We start from the raw sequence: 13907 nt of genomic DNA on the forward strand, positions 1-13907 counted from the left end.
CAGTCTGCAGGCATCAGGTTGTGTATCTGAAAGTCACAGTGGACTGTTGGGTGCCATGATGGTTGGATGTGCCGGGAAGCTCGCTGCTACTACTTGTTATGCACTCTGCTGACAATACCTATGCGTCATCAGACCTGGCACCCTCTGCCAGCTTCACAGGGTGGCTGAAAATTAAACAGGGGCTCCCTTCCCTGCCTGTGGCTCAAGGAAACATATGTGTATGCGTGAATATTCAATTACAGTGGTGTTTTAATAATATAATACAATGATACATGCCGATATGTATATAAAAGTTAGTTAGTTTAGCCTAAAGCTTGAACAATACACACCAGTGTGACTTATTTCTGTGGCATGACAACATAAACATTATTTTAATGTATTTATGAGGCCTTCTTGTGAAGTGCTAAACAAAACCCTCTGATATGCCTTCATTTTGTCTCCTTTTTCATCTTGCTATATCCACTCTGCTTCTGTAACTTCCAACACTTCTCTTCAGACCGTGAAAAACACCACCAAATTTTGAGGTACACTGACAAAGAAAGCACAAATACACATGCACTCACATGCACACACAGCATGCTTTTAGCTAGCCAGCACAACAAGCCAAAGCCACACTTCACACCTGAGCTAGCTGGCATTTACTGGGTAAGCTCCCACCCAGTTGGAGGGAAGGGAAGAACAACACCTCACCACAGCTAAAACAATCTCACAGCTTTGTGACTGAGGAGGAAAACAAAAACAGCAGTGCAAAAACTGAAGAAAGAAAGAAACAACAAGCATTTACCAAATTTATGACTGTTTAACAGAGAATTGGGTTGACAATGTACACACAGTGTTGGACATTTAATCTGCTACTGGCTTGTAAAGGATAAAGAATCAGCATTACCTATAAGGAAGTGGTGTCAAATTTTTCCAGTTTCCGTGGGGATGTCAAAGTTGATGTTGCACATAAATAAAAAAAAATCACAACACAGAATGTAAAAATGTGACTCTTATGGTGACAAAGTCGCAAGCGATATATCACGCAACTGGTGTTTCACTCCGCTCATTGTTTTGTACAGATTTCCATTGAAAATACCACATTTTTAGTATTTCCTAGGCAAAGATGTAAACACGACATGACATGAAAATTTATACAAAAGCATTGTCTGATAACACAGTATTAGTTTGTTGTTGTTGTTATTATAAAATTGAGTTAAATTATATATTTCCAGATTAATTTACTACTCTTAATTCAAGTCTTCTTTTCTCTTTTTCTGCTTGATTTTACTGTGTTCATGTCTGTCTGTGAAGGTTCTCAGTCATCCAGGTCATCGTAGGGTGTTAGAGAGTTTTCTCCAAGCATGACATCCCGGTGCATTTCAGACCCAGCAACACGCTCAGACAAAAACTGGTTCACCCGAAAGACAAAACTCCAAAAAACAAACTTAACAATGTGGTGTATGCCGTACAGTGCAGCGAGGAATGCCCAGACCTCTACATCGGAGAGACCAAACAGCCACTTCACAAGCGCATGGCACAACACAGAAGAGCCACCTCCACAGGACAAGACTCAGCAGTTCATCTGCATTTAAAGGTCAAAGGTCACTCTTTCGAGGATGCCAATGTTCACATTTTGGACAGAGAGCACAGATGGTTTGAAAGAGGAGTGAATGAAGCATCTATGTCCACTGTGAGCGACCATCTTTGAACAGAGGCGGTGGTTTACGACACCAACTGTCTGCCATCTATAATCCAGTTTTGAGATCCCTCCCCAGACGCCTTAACGCCCACTCACATCCTGGGCCATCTGACCTCAGGAAATCACATGATGAGGTGGGGCCAGGTTTCACAATGAGCTCACCCGAAACTCTGGCTGATTGGGACCCACACCCAGTTTCACACCTTGGCTCAGGTGATTAAGGATCATCAGGGGGTCCTTTTGTCCCTCTGTGGGGGGACACTCCCACTAGGTTTAAATCTGGGACTCTCCGCCATTTGACCTTAGAACTGAAGAAGCCTCTTGGATGAGAGGTGAAACGTCTTCAAACAACTTAAAGAAGTCCAGACGCTTTTCTTTGCAAGCTGTGTTCATGTAGCTTCATGCTTGAGTTCTATTACTTCCTGGAATACGCATCATCTTCTGCATCTTTTCTTTTTTTCCTGCTTTTTGCATCTTTTGATGTTTTAGTTCCTGTTTTGGATTCTCATCTGTATGGTTGCCTAAACGTTTTTTATGTACGTTTTTTAGTTCTACCTATTCTCAAATTTATTATTAATAATAATGGATTGCATTTATATAACGCTTTTCGAGTGTCTGTGTCCCAAATCCAAACTGGAAGCTGGTTCCACAGAAGAGGGGCCTGAAAACTGAAGGCTCTGCCTCCCATTCTACTTTTAAATACTCTAGGAACAACAAGTAGGCCTGCAGTGTGAGAGCGAAGTGCTCTAATGGGGTGATATGGTACTACAAGGTCCTTAAGATAAGATTATTTGATTATTTAAGACCTTATAATAATAATAATGGATTGCATTTATATAGCACTTTTCTAGGCACCCAAAGCACTTTACAATGCCACTATTCATTCACTCTCACATTCACACACTGGTGGAGGCAGCTACAGTTGTAGCCACAGCTGCCCTGGGGCAGACTGACAGAAGCGAGGCTGCCATATCGCGCCATCGGCCCCTCTGGCCATCACCAGTAGGCGGTAGGTGAAGTGTCTTGCCCAAGGACACAACGACCGAGACTGTCCGAGCCGGGGCTCGAACCTGCAACCTTCCAATTACAAGACGAACTACCAACTCTTGAGCCACGATCGCCTATAATGTTATTGTTACTCTTTGAGGCATAGCTGCCAAGAATGAGCTTGTCATCTAATCAGAAGGGCCGTGTTGAAGTGTCCTTGGGCTACTGAACCTCATATTACCTTGATGCATCAGTTGGAGTGTGACTGTGTGCATGACAGAGTGAGTGCTCAGATATAGTAGAAAGGTGTTATGTAAATATTAGTCCAGTTACCATATGTATTTATGGTCCTATGTCTCCTTTAGTTGATTCAGTTTTTGCTTGACCTGGCCTTGTGGGTTTTTGTTTTTCTGTCTTGTGTCCAATTTTCCTGTCATTAACCCCGAACCCATCACAACAGTTACAGTATAAAGCGACTAAAATTGAACTGAAATGTACCTGTACTTTCTCCTTCCATCTCCTGCACTGTAGCCACGGCTTAGAACAAGGAGCACAGAATGACATCCCAGCACAGGACAAGGGGAGACTGGGACCATAAACACCCAACAGGATGACCAGGGAGGCGGAGGCAGCTGGGAACAGGGGGAACAAATCAGGGATATTGAGACAGGGGAAGCGAAACTGAACACAATTCACATGAGACAAGGGAGTGACAAAATAAAACAGGAAGTCACACACACTGAGACTCAGACAAGGACACCCAGCATGGGATAAACAGACATGAGAGCACACGACAGACTGGGGAGAAGCTGAAGCTGAAGTAAAGAGCACTATATAAGAGCCAGTTTGACATTTATCTGAAGGGGAATATAAGATACTGAGCCCAAAGTTGCTTGGATCCATCACACACATCTATCGCAGTATAAATAATGCTTGTACGAATGGGTAAGTGAAGCATGTTGTAGAAAGTGCTTTGAGTACTCCAATGGAGTATAGAAGTGCTATATAAAAACAAGTCCATTTACCAGTCTTGGACCAACCATAACTGTTTATAATTAAGAACACACAAAATCCTTATATACATTTAAATCTTAATTTTTAGTTACAGATCACATAATATGCATTTATGACCAATTTGACACTAATTTGTTTCCATACAGTTCCAGGGAACTCTAGTCCAACTTGTAACTCATCATTCAATGTCTTTATCATCAGATGATTTTGGGTGACTTTGTTAAGGTCAAAGTATTTTTCTTGCAGCTTCTGCAATGAGTTGAATGTTCACATGACCTCCATGTCCAAGGACATCTCCAAACCCCTCAAAATGGATGTGAATTGCATTTCCCACTCAGCACTTCATTTTTATATCCAGCCCTTGAAAAGATGACGACAGAATGTATTAGAACTTTTATGCAATGGTTTGAAGAGAATGAGATGTTAAAAATCCTAATAAAATACTTGCTTCACGAGTTCACCATAACCACAAGAGGTACTCAATGTACCTGTGTTTTAACTGTGTTCATTCTTTCTTTTTTCTGCAAGTGCGTTCAAATAAATTGTTGCAAGGACGGGGAAAAGGGGGCACATGTAGGGTAGGGTTTTAAAGGGATTGTGGAGCAAGGACATATGATAGAAACAAATGAAAAGTTGAAGAGCAGAATCAGATGGTGATAAGGAAAAATGTATGGTTTACAAACAAGCAGAGATATAGGATAAGAGAAGGGCAAAGGTGGAATACCAAATAGAAGAGCTTTGGCCTATGGAGGAACATTGTTAAAAGAGAGCAAATTAAAAATGTAGTCACACTTTTGTTATAAAATTCAAAACTGATTAAAAAAATTAGCTATACTTTGCATCTTCACAAAGGTACTAAACATTCATAAAAGAATCAGATTTCACTCATCAAAAGCCAAAACTATCATGCTTTCAGGGAAATATAAACAAATTAGCGAATGTTTTTAAGGGAACAATTCCATTGCGCATAGTAGCCCGGTAAAATTTTTCATGAGCATCAATGAGAGAGTTGTGAAGCTGAAAAAGAAGTCTTATCTAGCTTGTCTGGCTTGTAGAGGCATCTGGCAGGTACCAGCAGGCCAAGCAGACCACAGGCCCTCGTAATGGCCAGTGTTGGGAAGGTTACTTTTAAAATGTATTCCATTACAGAATACAGAATACATGCCCCAAAATGTATTCTGTAACGTATTCCGTTACGTTACTCAATGAGAGTAACGTATTCTGAATACTTTGGATTACTTAATATATTATCGTGCTGTTTACAACTATGTGAATGTACTATTGCTGTGATTTATTACTGTTACTGAAGGTCCGCGGCTCCGAACCGTACTAAAGGGACCTCTGGCTAATACGGTTGCCTATGATGCTACATTCTTTAGAGCTATACCTGTAGCATTCTGTCTATTAGCTTAGCACAACAACAACAGGCGCTCTCTTACCCAGGAAACACGCAGCGAGAGAGCGTCACCCTGTAACCATGGCAACCGTAACGCTGCCACCTGGAACAACAGAACGTAGCTGTCAAACAAAACCCAAACAGTCCTGACCCGCCACAATATGAAACAGGGAAGTACCGCCGTGTAATCCATTTATTTCAACAAAGTAACTGTATTCTAAATACCACCTTTTTAAACGGTAACTGTAACGGAATACAGTTACTCATATTTTGTATTTTAAATACATAACGGCGGTACATGTATTCCGTTACTCCCCAACACTGGTAATGGCTGAATCAAAAACTGCAAAAGAGGTTTGGTAAGACCATGGAACAAGACTCTTAGTTGACCGTCAGGTGACTTAAGAAGGGGAAACAGCTTCCTGTGCACACTTTATATGGTGGGGTTGGAGTGCTGCTGTCCTAAATGATGTTGTCAGGTGATGGAAGGAACTTTGAGGATATTTTTTAATTGTCTGTGTGACATAGTGATAACTTGCCATAGCAAGTACTGTCACAGGGAGCAGTCCAAGCATTTCAACAGCCAGCAGCTCAGTGTTGTCCAAGAGTACCCCAGATTTCAATCACAACTTGTGCAATCCCTTGACATTTCTTTTTGCTGCTCAGATTAACATCCCTATACCTGAGGTCCTGAAGTCATGTACGGTCACATTATGGACCTCGAAATGACTGTTTGTCAATGTCTCACCATAACACTGCAATGCTCCATGAAGCACATCAAACTGCACTCACTGTGTTCCCTCTGGTCTTTATAAGCTCACCAAGCTCACCCATATTATTGTCCAAATTTCTCACATTCGCTATGATGATTGCTGGAACAGCTCCAGCTCATTCCTCAGTAGCTCCTCTGGGATTACAGGCCAGGCAGTAGAAAAGTCAGCACGATCAGCTGGAGAAGATTCACTGTTGCCAAGAGTGTAGTGTGAAAAAACCCCACTAGTACACTTGTAAAACCTGACTTTCCATGTTTGGTGAAACAATAACTAGCCATTTCACCTTCATAAACCACGATGATCAAGAAAAATCAAATGTTTTTAGTGACAAAGTTGGAAAAACAAATAAGGGAGGTACAGGAACTGTTACAGCTCGCATCATTGTCCATGCTCAAAGGCAGCATTTGACAAATCATCTGCCTCTGCTTACAAAAATACTAACAAAGTAAAGTGAAGTGAATATTCAAAAGGTTTTATTAATAATGAATAGCGGTGGAAGATCAAGGAACCAGAAAGTAAAAAAGTAAATGTACAGTGATACCAGAGACTCGTGTAAAACTACTCCTTCCTGACAACCTGGACTCAAAATCCATCACTTGCAATTAGAAACAAAATGAGGTGAGCTATTGCTGACAAACACAGATTGACCCACTCAGGCACAGACAATAATAAACAATGTTTTTTTTCTTTAGCTTTTGTTGTCACCACTCTCCCCGTCTCCTTTTCAGTTGTGGATGGGGATGTTTGGATTGGGGTAGAATGGAGGGGAGGACTGCAGTGGAGTGGTTGGCGAACAAGGTCTTTCTGAGTGCTAAAATGATAGTTGTTGTGTGATGTTTACAATGGCCTCAGAATCGGAGCAACAAATTACACTGTCAGGGACGCATCCATGCAGGATGAAGAGGAGGAGAAGCTTCAAATGTTCACCATTGACCACCTTCAATGGTTGGTAATACAAGAGGTGTGGCTGCTCCTATTAAAATGTGTGTCTGAATCAATAAGAGGCATAATTAGAGTTGTTAGAGTAAATTATAACATGGCTATTATGTGACTATACAATGTTGCTCCGTAAGCTGTTATTACAGGGGTAGAAGCTTTGTGTTTGTTTATGAGTGTGCGTGTGTGTGTGTCTGCGTGTCTGTGTGTGTGTTTCTTCGTCTGTATGTGTGTGTGTGAGACAAAGCGTGAGGAGGATTTGGGTTGGGAAGTCAGTTAGAGATGCAGGATTAGATGTGATAGTTGCTTTTTTCCTACTGTAATTACCAGTCCTTTTATTGACAGAATGCGCCTTTTTCTCCGGCTTTTGTCTAAACTACAATTTCCTCCATTGTACAGTAGTAATTTTGAAGTGTATTTCAGCAGCAGTGGTACCTCTTTTTCAGTGTTTCAAATTGTTGCTATCCTCGTCCCAGAGTAAGCTACACCCAGCACACCCACACATCATAGAGCCACTGCTTAATGATGTTGGTGGAGATTTATCTATCTATCTATTCAATTTTATTTATACAGCACCAAATCACAACAACAGTCCCTCAAGGCGCTTTATATTGTAAGGTAGACCTTATAATAATACATATAGAGAAAAGCCAAACAATCATATGATCCCCTATAAGCAGCACTTTGGCGACAGTGGGAAAAAAAACCTCCCTTTTTACAGGAAGAAACCTCCAGCAGAACCAGGGTCAGGGAGGGGCGGGGCCATCTGCTGCAACCGGTTGGGGTGAGAGAAGGAAGACAGGATAAAAGACATGCTGTGGAAGAGAGACAGAGGTTAATAACAGATATGATTCAATGCAGAGAGGTCTGTTAACACATAGTGAGTGAGAAAGGTGACTGAAAAGGAAAAACTCAATGCATCATGGGAATCCCCCGGCAGCCTACGTCTATTGCAGCATAACTAAGGGAGGATTCAGGGTCACCTGGTCCAGCCCTAACTATATGCTTTAGCAAAAAGGAAAGTTTTAAGCCTAATCTTAAAAGTAGAGATAGGGATGATCTGATATCCTCGTGTCGGTGTTGTTCCCACATCATCATAATAAATGTTGTTCCAGGTTCAACATTGCAAGTGACCAGTGTTGGGTAAGTTACTTTAAATTAGTAACTTAGTTACATTACTAGTTACTTCCATCAAAAGTAACTCAGTTACTTGAAGTTACTTGTTACTTTCAAAGTAACTAGTTACTAGGGAAAGTAACTTTGGTTTTACTCAGAATTTTCTTGTTAATGTGTTGCTTCGGTAACTGGATACCCAGCAAGTTTGCCAGTCTTCTAGCTGCTTACTTGCCACAACTGCACTGTGCCACCTACCAATAGAAAGGAAAAGATAATGTGCATATTTCCATGAGAGAAATCCCACGCCTGGACCGTCGTTGACCGCCACCATGATTCTAGCCTACGTCACAGCATCCATGTGCGCATTTACATCCAACACAAAAACTGCAGTCGTGGTGCTTTTGATTGTACTCAGTAACAAAGGGCCAAATTCTGCCTTCTGAATAGGAAGATGTAGGTAACACCAGACTGCAGATGAGCTGCATACAGGGCTGGACTGGGACAAAAAATTGGCCCGGGCATTTTGACTAGAGACCGGCCCGCCATTATAGGAAAAATCATAAAGCCTTTGAATGCAAACAAACACTGTTGTGACAGTGATGTACACTGTCCTGATGGTTTATATGCATTAATCTATCAATCGTTTGTTGTAAGATTCAGATAATTATTTTTTAAAAGCTAGACATTTTAAATGAGAATAAGAAAGAAAAGTATTTCTTTGTGCCCACCTCTCCCTGTTAATGCCCTACCTGCCCCCTTGGCATAACTTTGCTAGACCCGCCCCTGCACAGTTACCAGCTGTCAGCTACTTAGAAAAGGATCCTGGTGTTATCTGTCTCTCAGAAACAGTTCATAACTTCCCTTCAACTCATTCATGTCACCTAAAAGGTAAACCTGTTTCTCCATCACCTGTTCAGCTCTGATGATTCAGTAAGGACATCTCCTGGTTTCATCTTCATGTTTCCCTCTCACCAGATAACCAAACCGAGCTCATGACCAGCAGCTTTTACAGCTGTGGCTCCAGCAAACATCAGCTGATACTAGAAATTAATATTAAATAAATTCTTACAACAGCTGATCAAGCTTAAACGTGCTGCTGTTGTTTAGCGCGACATCTGCTGGTTTCTTCTTTCTGGCGCGAAGTGGGCGATAAACAAACAAGAGAGAAAAGCCGATCAGCTGATCATTGATCAGTTTCATGATTGAAGTAGAAACAGGAGAGGGAGGGTGAGAGAATTACAGAAGAAGAGGCAGCTGTGCAGCGTAAAGATGCAGAATAAATCCAGCTTTGTGTCTTTTTCATTCTAGCTGAAGTCCGGGACAAACTGCGTTCCTTTTCACAATAGAATAGAATAGAATTCAACTTGCACATGCACAGGTACAGGGCAACAAAATGCAGTTTGCATCCATCCAGAAGTGCTTTAGCCATGATATAGATATATTGCAATATATATTAGCAATAATATAGATATATAAGTATACTACAGAAATGGGTCTATTATGGTATGTTATAATATACACGGTATGAAGTATGTTATGAATATTCTATAACTATAAGTATGTACAGGCTGTAGTGAGTACAGGCTATGAACAGGATATAAATATGAAATCTGAGATATACAGTTATACAGAAATGTGAACTATGCAAGTTATAAACAGTTGTAGGATTAAAAATTATCGTATGTACAGAATGATTATTTACGCAGAATTATACAGTAGTGCAGTTCAGATAAGTGAGATATGTGGATAATTTCTACAGAGGCTATATAAAGTGCTGGTGGTTGTGAGTGGTGGTTCAGTCCTTGTTATTATTGTGTGTTTGAGGGTACAGTTGTGCATTGTGTGTGTGTGTGTGTGTGTGTGTGTGTGTGTGTAGGTGGTTGTGGGTGTGTGTATGTCCAGTCCACGTGTTAACGTGGGTCAGATGTCAGGAGGCAGAGTTCAGGAGTCTGACAGCTGTGGGGAAGAAGCTGTTCCGGTACCTGGTGGTCTTAGTCCGGAGGCTCCTGTAGCGCCTCCCAGAGGGCAGGAGGGTGAAGAGTCCATGTGATGGGTGACTGGGGTCTTTGATGATTTTCCCAGCCCTTTTCAGACACCGCTTCCTGTAAATGTCCTTTATGGCAGGAAGTGGCGCTCCGGCGATGCGCTGGGCGGTTTTCACGACCCTCTGCAATGCCTTCCGGTCCGAGGCAGAGCAGTTCCCGTACCAGACTGTTATACAGTTGGTCAGGATGCTCTCGATGGTGATGATAGAAGTTCACCAGGATGTCTGTGGACAGGTGGTTCTTCCTCAGAGTCCTCAAGAAGTAGAGGCGCTGGTGAGCCTTCTTGACCAGCTTGGAGCATTTGGTCATCCAGATGAGATCCTCGGAGATGTGGACTCCCAGGAAGTTGAAGCTGCTTACACGCTCCACAGCCATCTCCTTAATGTAGATGGGTGGATGTGGGTCAGCATTCCTCCTGTAGTCCACGTTGAGCTCCTTGGTCTTCTCGGTGTTAAGCAGCAGGTTGTTTCTGTCGCACCACTCAGCCAGACGATCCACCTCCTCCCTGTAGGCGGCCTCATCATTGTCACTGATGAGGCCAATCACCGTGGTGTCATCTGCAAACTTAATGATGGTGTTAGAACCATCGGCAAGTCTGCAGTCATGGGGGAAGAGGGAGTAGAGGAAAGGGCTCGTCACACTCGTTGTGGTACACCGGTGTTCATTGTGATTGTAGATGAGCAGCGGTTATCCAGCCGGACATGTTGGGGCCGGTTGGTCAGGAAGTCCAGTAACCATTTGCAGATGAGGGAACTGATGCCCAGGTCTGTCAGTTTCCTGATGAATTGTGACGGGAGGATTGTATTGAATGCTGAATACAATACAACACAATACAATTTTATTTATATAGCACATTTAAAAACCTGAAGGCACACCAAAGTGCTTCACAATAATATGGAGAGTCAACATAAGTCAATAACAGGTTACAAATTGGGCACTAGCACAGACAGGATAGAGGCACTAACAGACCAGGAGAGTTAGATAAATACAAAATCTGCTAAGAAGACAAAAACAGCAGTAAAATTAATAAAAAAATAATACATTTAATAAAATCTAATAAAAGATTTAAACATTTAAAATTTAAAAGATTTAAAAGGGTATTAACTGATCAGGAAAGCCAAGTCAAATAGATATGCTTTTAATCTTGATTTAAAGGATTGGATAGAGTCCAAGGCTCGAATAGAAGCAGGGAGGCTATTCCAAAGGTTGGGTGCAGCTGAAGCAAAGGCACGGTCGCTCTGGTCTTCAGTCTAAACTTAGGTTGGGGCAGGAGTAATTGACCTGATGATCTTAATGCACGACAAGGAGTGTACAGATTGAGGAGGTCAGTGAGGTAGCTGGGCGCAATGTTATTCAGGATTTTAAAAGTGAGTTGCAAGATTTTAAACTCAATGCGATATTTGATTGGTAACCAGTGTAGATCAACAAGAGCCGGAGTAATAGGGTCATTTAGCCATGGTTGATGAGAAGTTCTGGGACGTTTCATCTTTATAGGGGCCACAGTATCTAAGATGGAACAACAGATGGATAGCATAGCGTTGGCAAAATCATCAACCAATGGAGGTGTGTAACAGTTTGTATAAGTGAAATCTGGATCAAAAAAGGCAAAGTTTAGAAAGGTTGTAATAAAGTTAGCCACAGTCTCAGAGTTAATGATACGTACAGGGCGATAACAGCCTTTAGAATTTAAATCAATTGGATCTTATATCTATTAGATTCCTCCTGTGTCTTCATTCTGTCACGAGGCCGAGTAGTCGGTACCAAACTGAACTCAGGCGCAGGACCCAGAAAGAGACAGCAGGTGGTTTAACAATATTTATTTGACTGAAGCTCTGGAAATGTGTCAAAAACAAAGCAATAGAACGTGTAGCGTGACTTGGCGTGACCTGGGAAACGTGGCTAAGGGAATGCAGAACTAGGGCGAGGGACGGCAGGAGGGCAGGCAGGTGAGGCACGGAGTGATTCTCAGAATGATTGTTTGGTATCCTGAGCCTGAAAGTAGAGTGTGAGCTGAGGGTTTGAGCCAAGATGAATCCAGGAACTGTAGAACAAGAAAGTTTCATTAGTAAGGTAAACACCAAGAGAACTTGAAGCATGAGGGCCGGTTACCAACATGGGTTGCTGACGAACTGGCGGGGAAAGAACATCAGCGTGTGGCTGAAATAACTCTGGTCTGATTGCTTGCAATTGGCTCCAGGTGTGCAGAAACTGGAGGAGGTGGCCCTGCCCAGGGGCGGATCCCTTGTAGGTTCAGGAGCCTCATGGAAATCTCAGCCACCCACCGCGGACCATGACACATCCCCTGTGTTGAAGTCTCCCTCACCCTTTAGGTGTTTCAGCAATGTCTTTGTCTCCCATCTCCTCCTCCTGTTTACATGTTATGTGTGTTTCGCCTTAGCCATCGTGTTCTGTTTGTGCTTTGTTATGTTCATGTCTCATCTCCAGTCCTCTTTTCCCTCTGTATGATTTTACAGTGTGCGTGTCCCCGTTTGTCTGTCATGTTCAGTCCACATCTGCCTAGGTTTCCTGTTTTATTTTGACAGTCACGTGTTTTTTGTGCTCAGTATGTTTAGTTGTGCTTTCCTTGTAGCATCACGTTAATTTGTATTAGCTGTGTTCCCCATGTGTTTCCTCTTCCCGTGATCACCTCCTGTCTGTATATATTGTAAGTTTTCCTCCGACCTTTGTCGTCGGAGGGTGGGAGGAGTGAGAAATGCAGGATAGACTAGGAGGGAGGAGGTGATCATATCCAGACTGAGATTTAGACATACTGGATTGAATAATACGTTATTGGGAAACATAGTACTGGAAATTGTGATTACTGTGGGGTAGAGGAAACTGTAGAACATGTCTTGTTGCAGTGTCAGAGGTATCAGGTTGAGAGGAGACAATTGGTTCAAAATCTCAGTAACCTTAAACTCGAACTGGATCTTGTTGATTTGTTGCGAAAGGAATCGGGAAGTAAAAGTTATCGGGCCTTATTTCAGTTTTTAAAAGAGGGGAACCTGTTTGGAAGGATTTGAGGATGTTTTTTTTGGTTTTTTTGAGCGTCGTTCCAGACCATACTCCATACCAGTTGGTGGCGGTAATGCACCTTTCAATTGTTTGCCAACCGCCAGTGCAAATGTAAGAAAGAAGAAGAAGACCTTTGTCGTCGCTTTGGCTTTTTCCCCGTGGCTCTCCTGTGTCCTTCCAGTATTTCCAAGGTTGAACTGATGATTTTGATACTCGATTGTAATGGAAAATGACCAAAACCCAAGTTGAGTAGAGTCAAGCCTCTTTGAGTCAAACTGAGTAGGTACCAGTGGAAAAGGGCCATTACTGTTTTACCTCTCTCCTGATTTCCTTTGTATATAGTTGTTTGGATTCAGTGATCAATAAGGCCTGTTGCAGCTGATTTTCAGCCTATTTCTTGTATAATTGAACCTACCACAACCTTTTTTATGGTTCCCCTTATTTAATATTGGTTTCTTGACAGCCACCCTCACAACAAAATTAATTCTAATGAGTCTTTGATGAATTAACTGACTGGCCAGAAGCATCTTCCAGATCCTGTGTCATAGGGCTGGGTATCGTCACTGATTTCTAGAATCGATTCAATTCCGATTCACAGGGTCCCGAATCGATTCGATCCACGATTCGATTTAATTCGATTCGATTCGATTCGATTTAATTCGATTCGATTCACTTTGATTTGAATCTGGGAAATTTTGACAGTCAGAAATATAATTCAGATCAGTACATTTACATATTTTTGTATCTATAAAAAGGAAGCTGACACACCAAGACTTTATTAAAGGTGTGAGCATCACAGCAGAGGCCTTTGTGTCAAAGTAGCTGAGGATCAAACACAGAAAAACATGAAGGTGATTTTCCTGTTCTGGGATTTTATAAAAATTTTCTGCAGTAGATCAAAAACGAAAGAAAACCATTAATCAACACATGAACATTACCTCTGA

Source organism: Neolamprologus multifasciatus, chromosome 14 (assembly GCF_963576455.1).
Source record: "Neolamprologus multifasciatus chromosome 14, fNeoMul1.2, whole genome shotgun sequence".
NCBI classification, from domain to species: Eukaryota; Metazoa; Chordata; class Actinopteri; order Cichliformes; family Cichlidae; genus Neolamprologus; species Neolamprologus multifasciatus.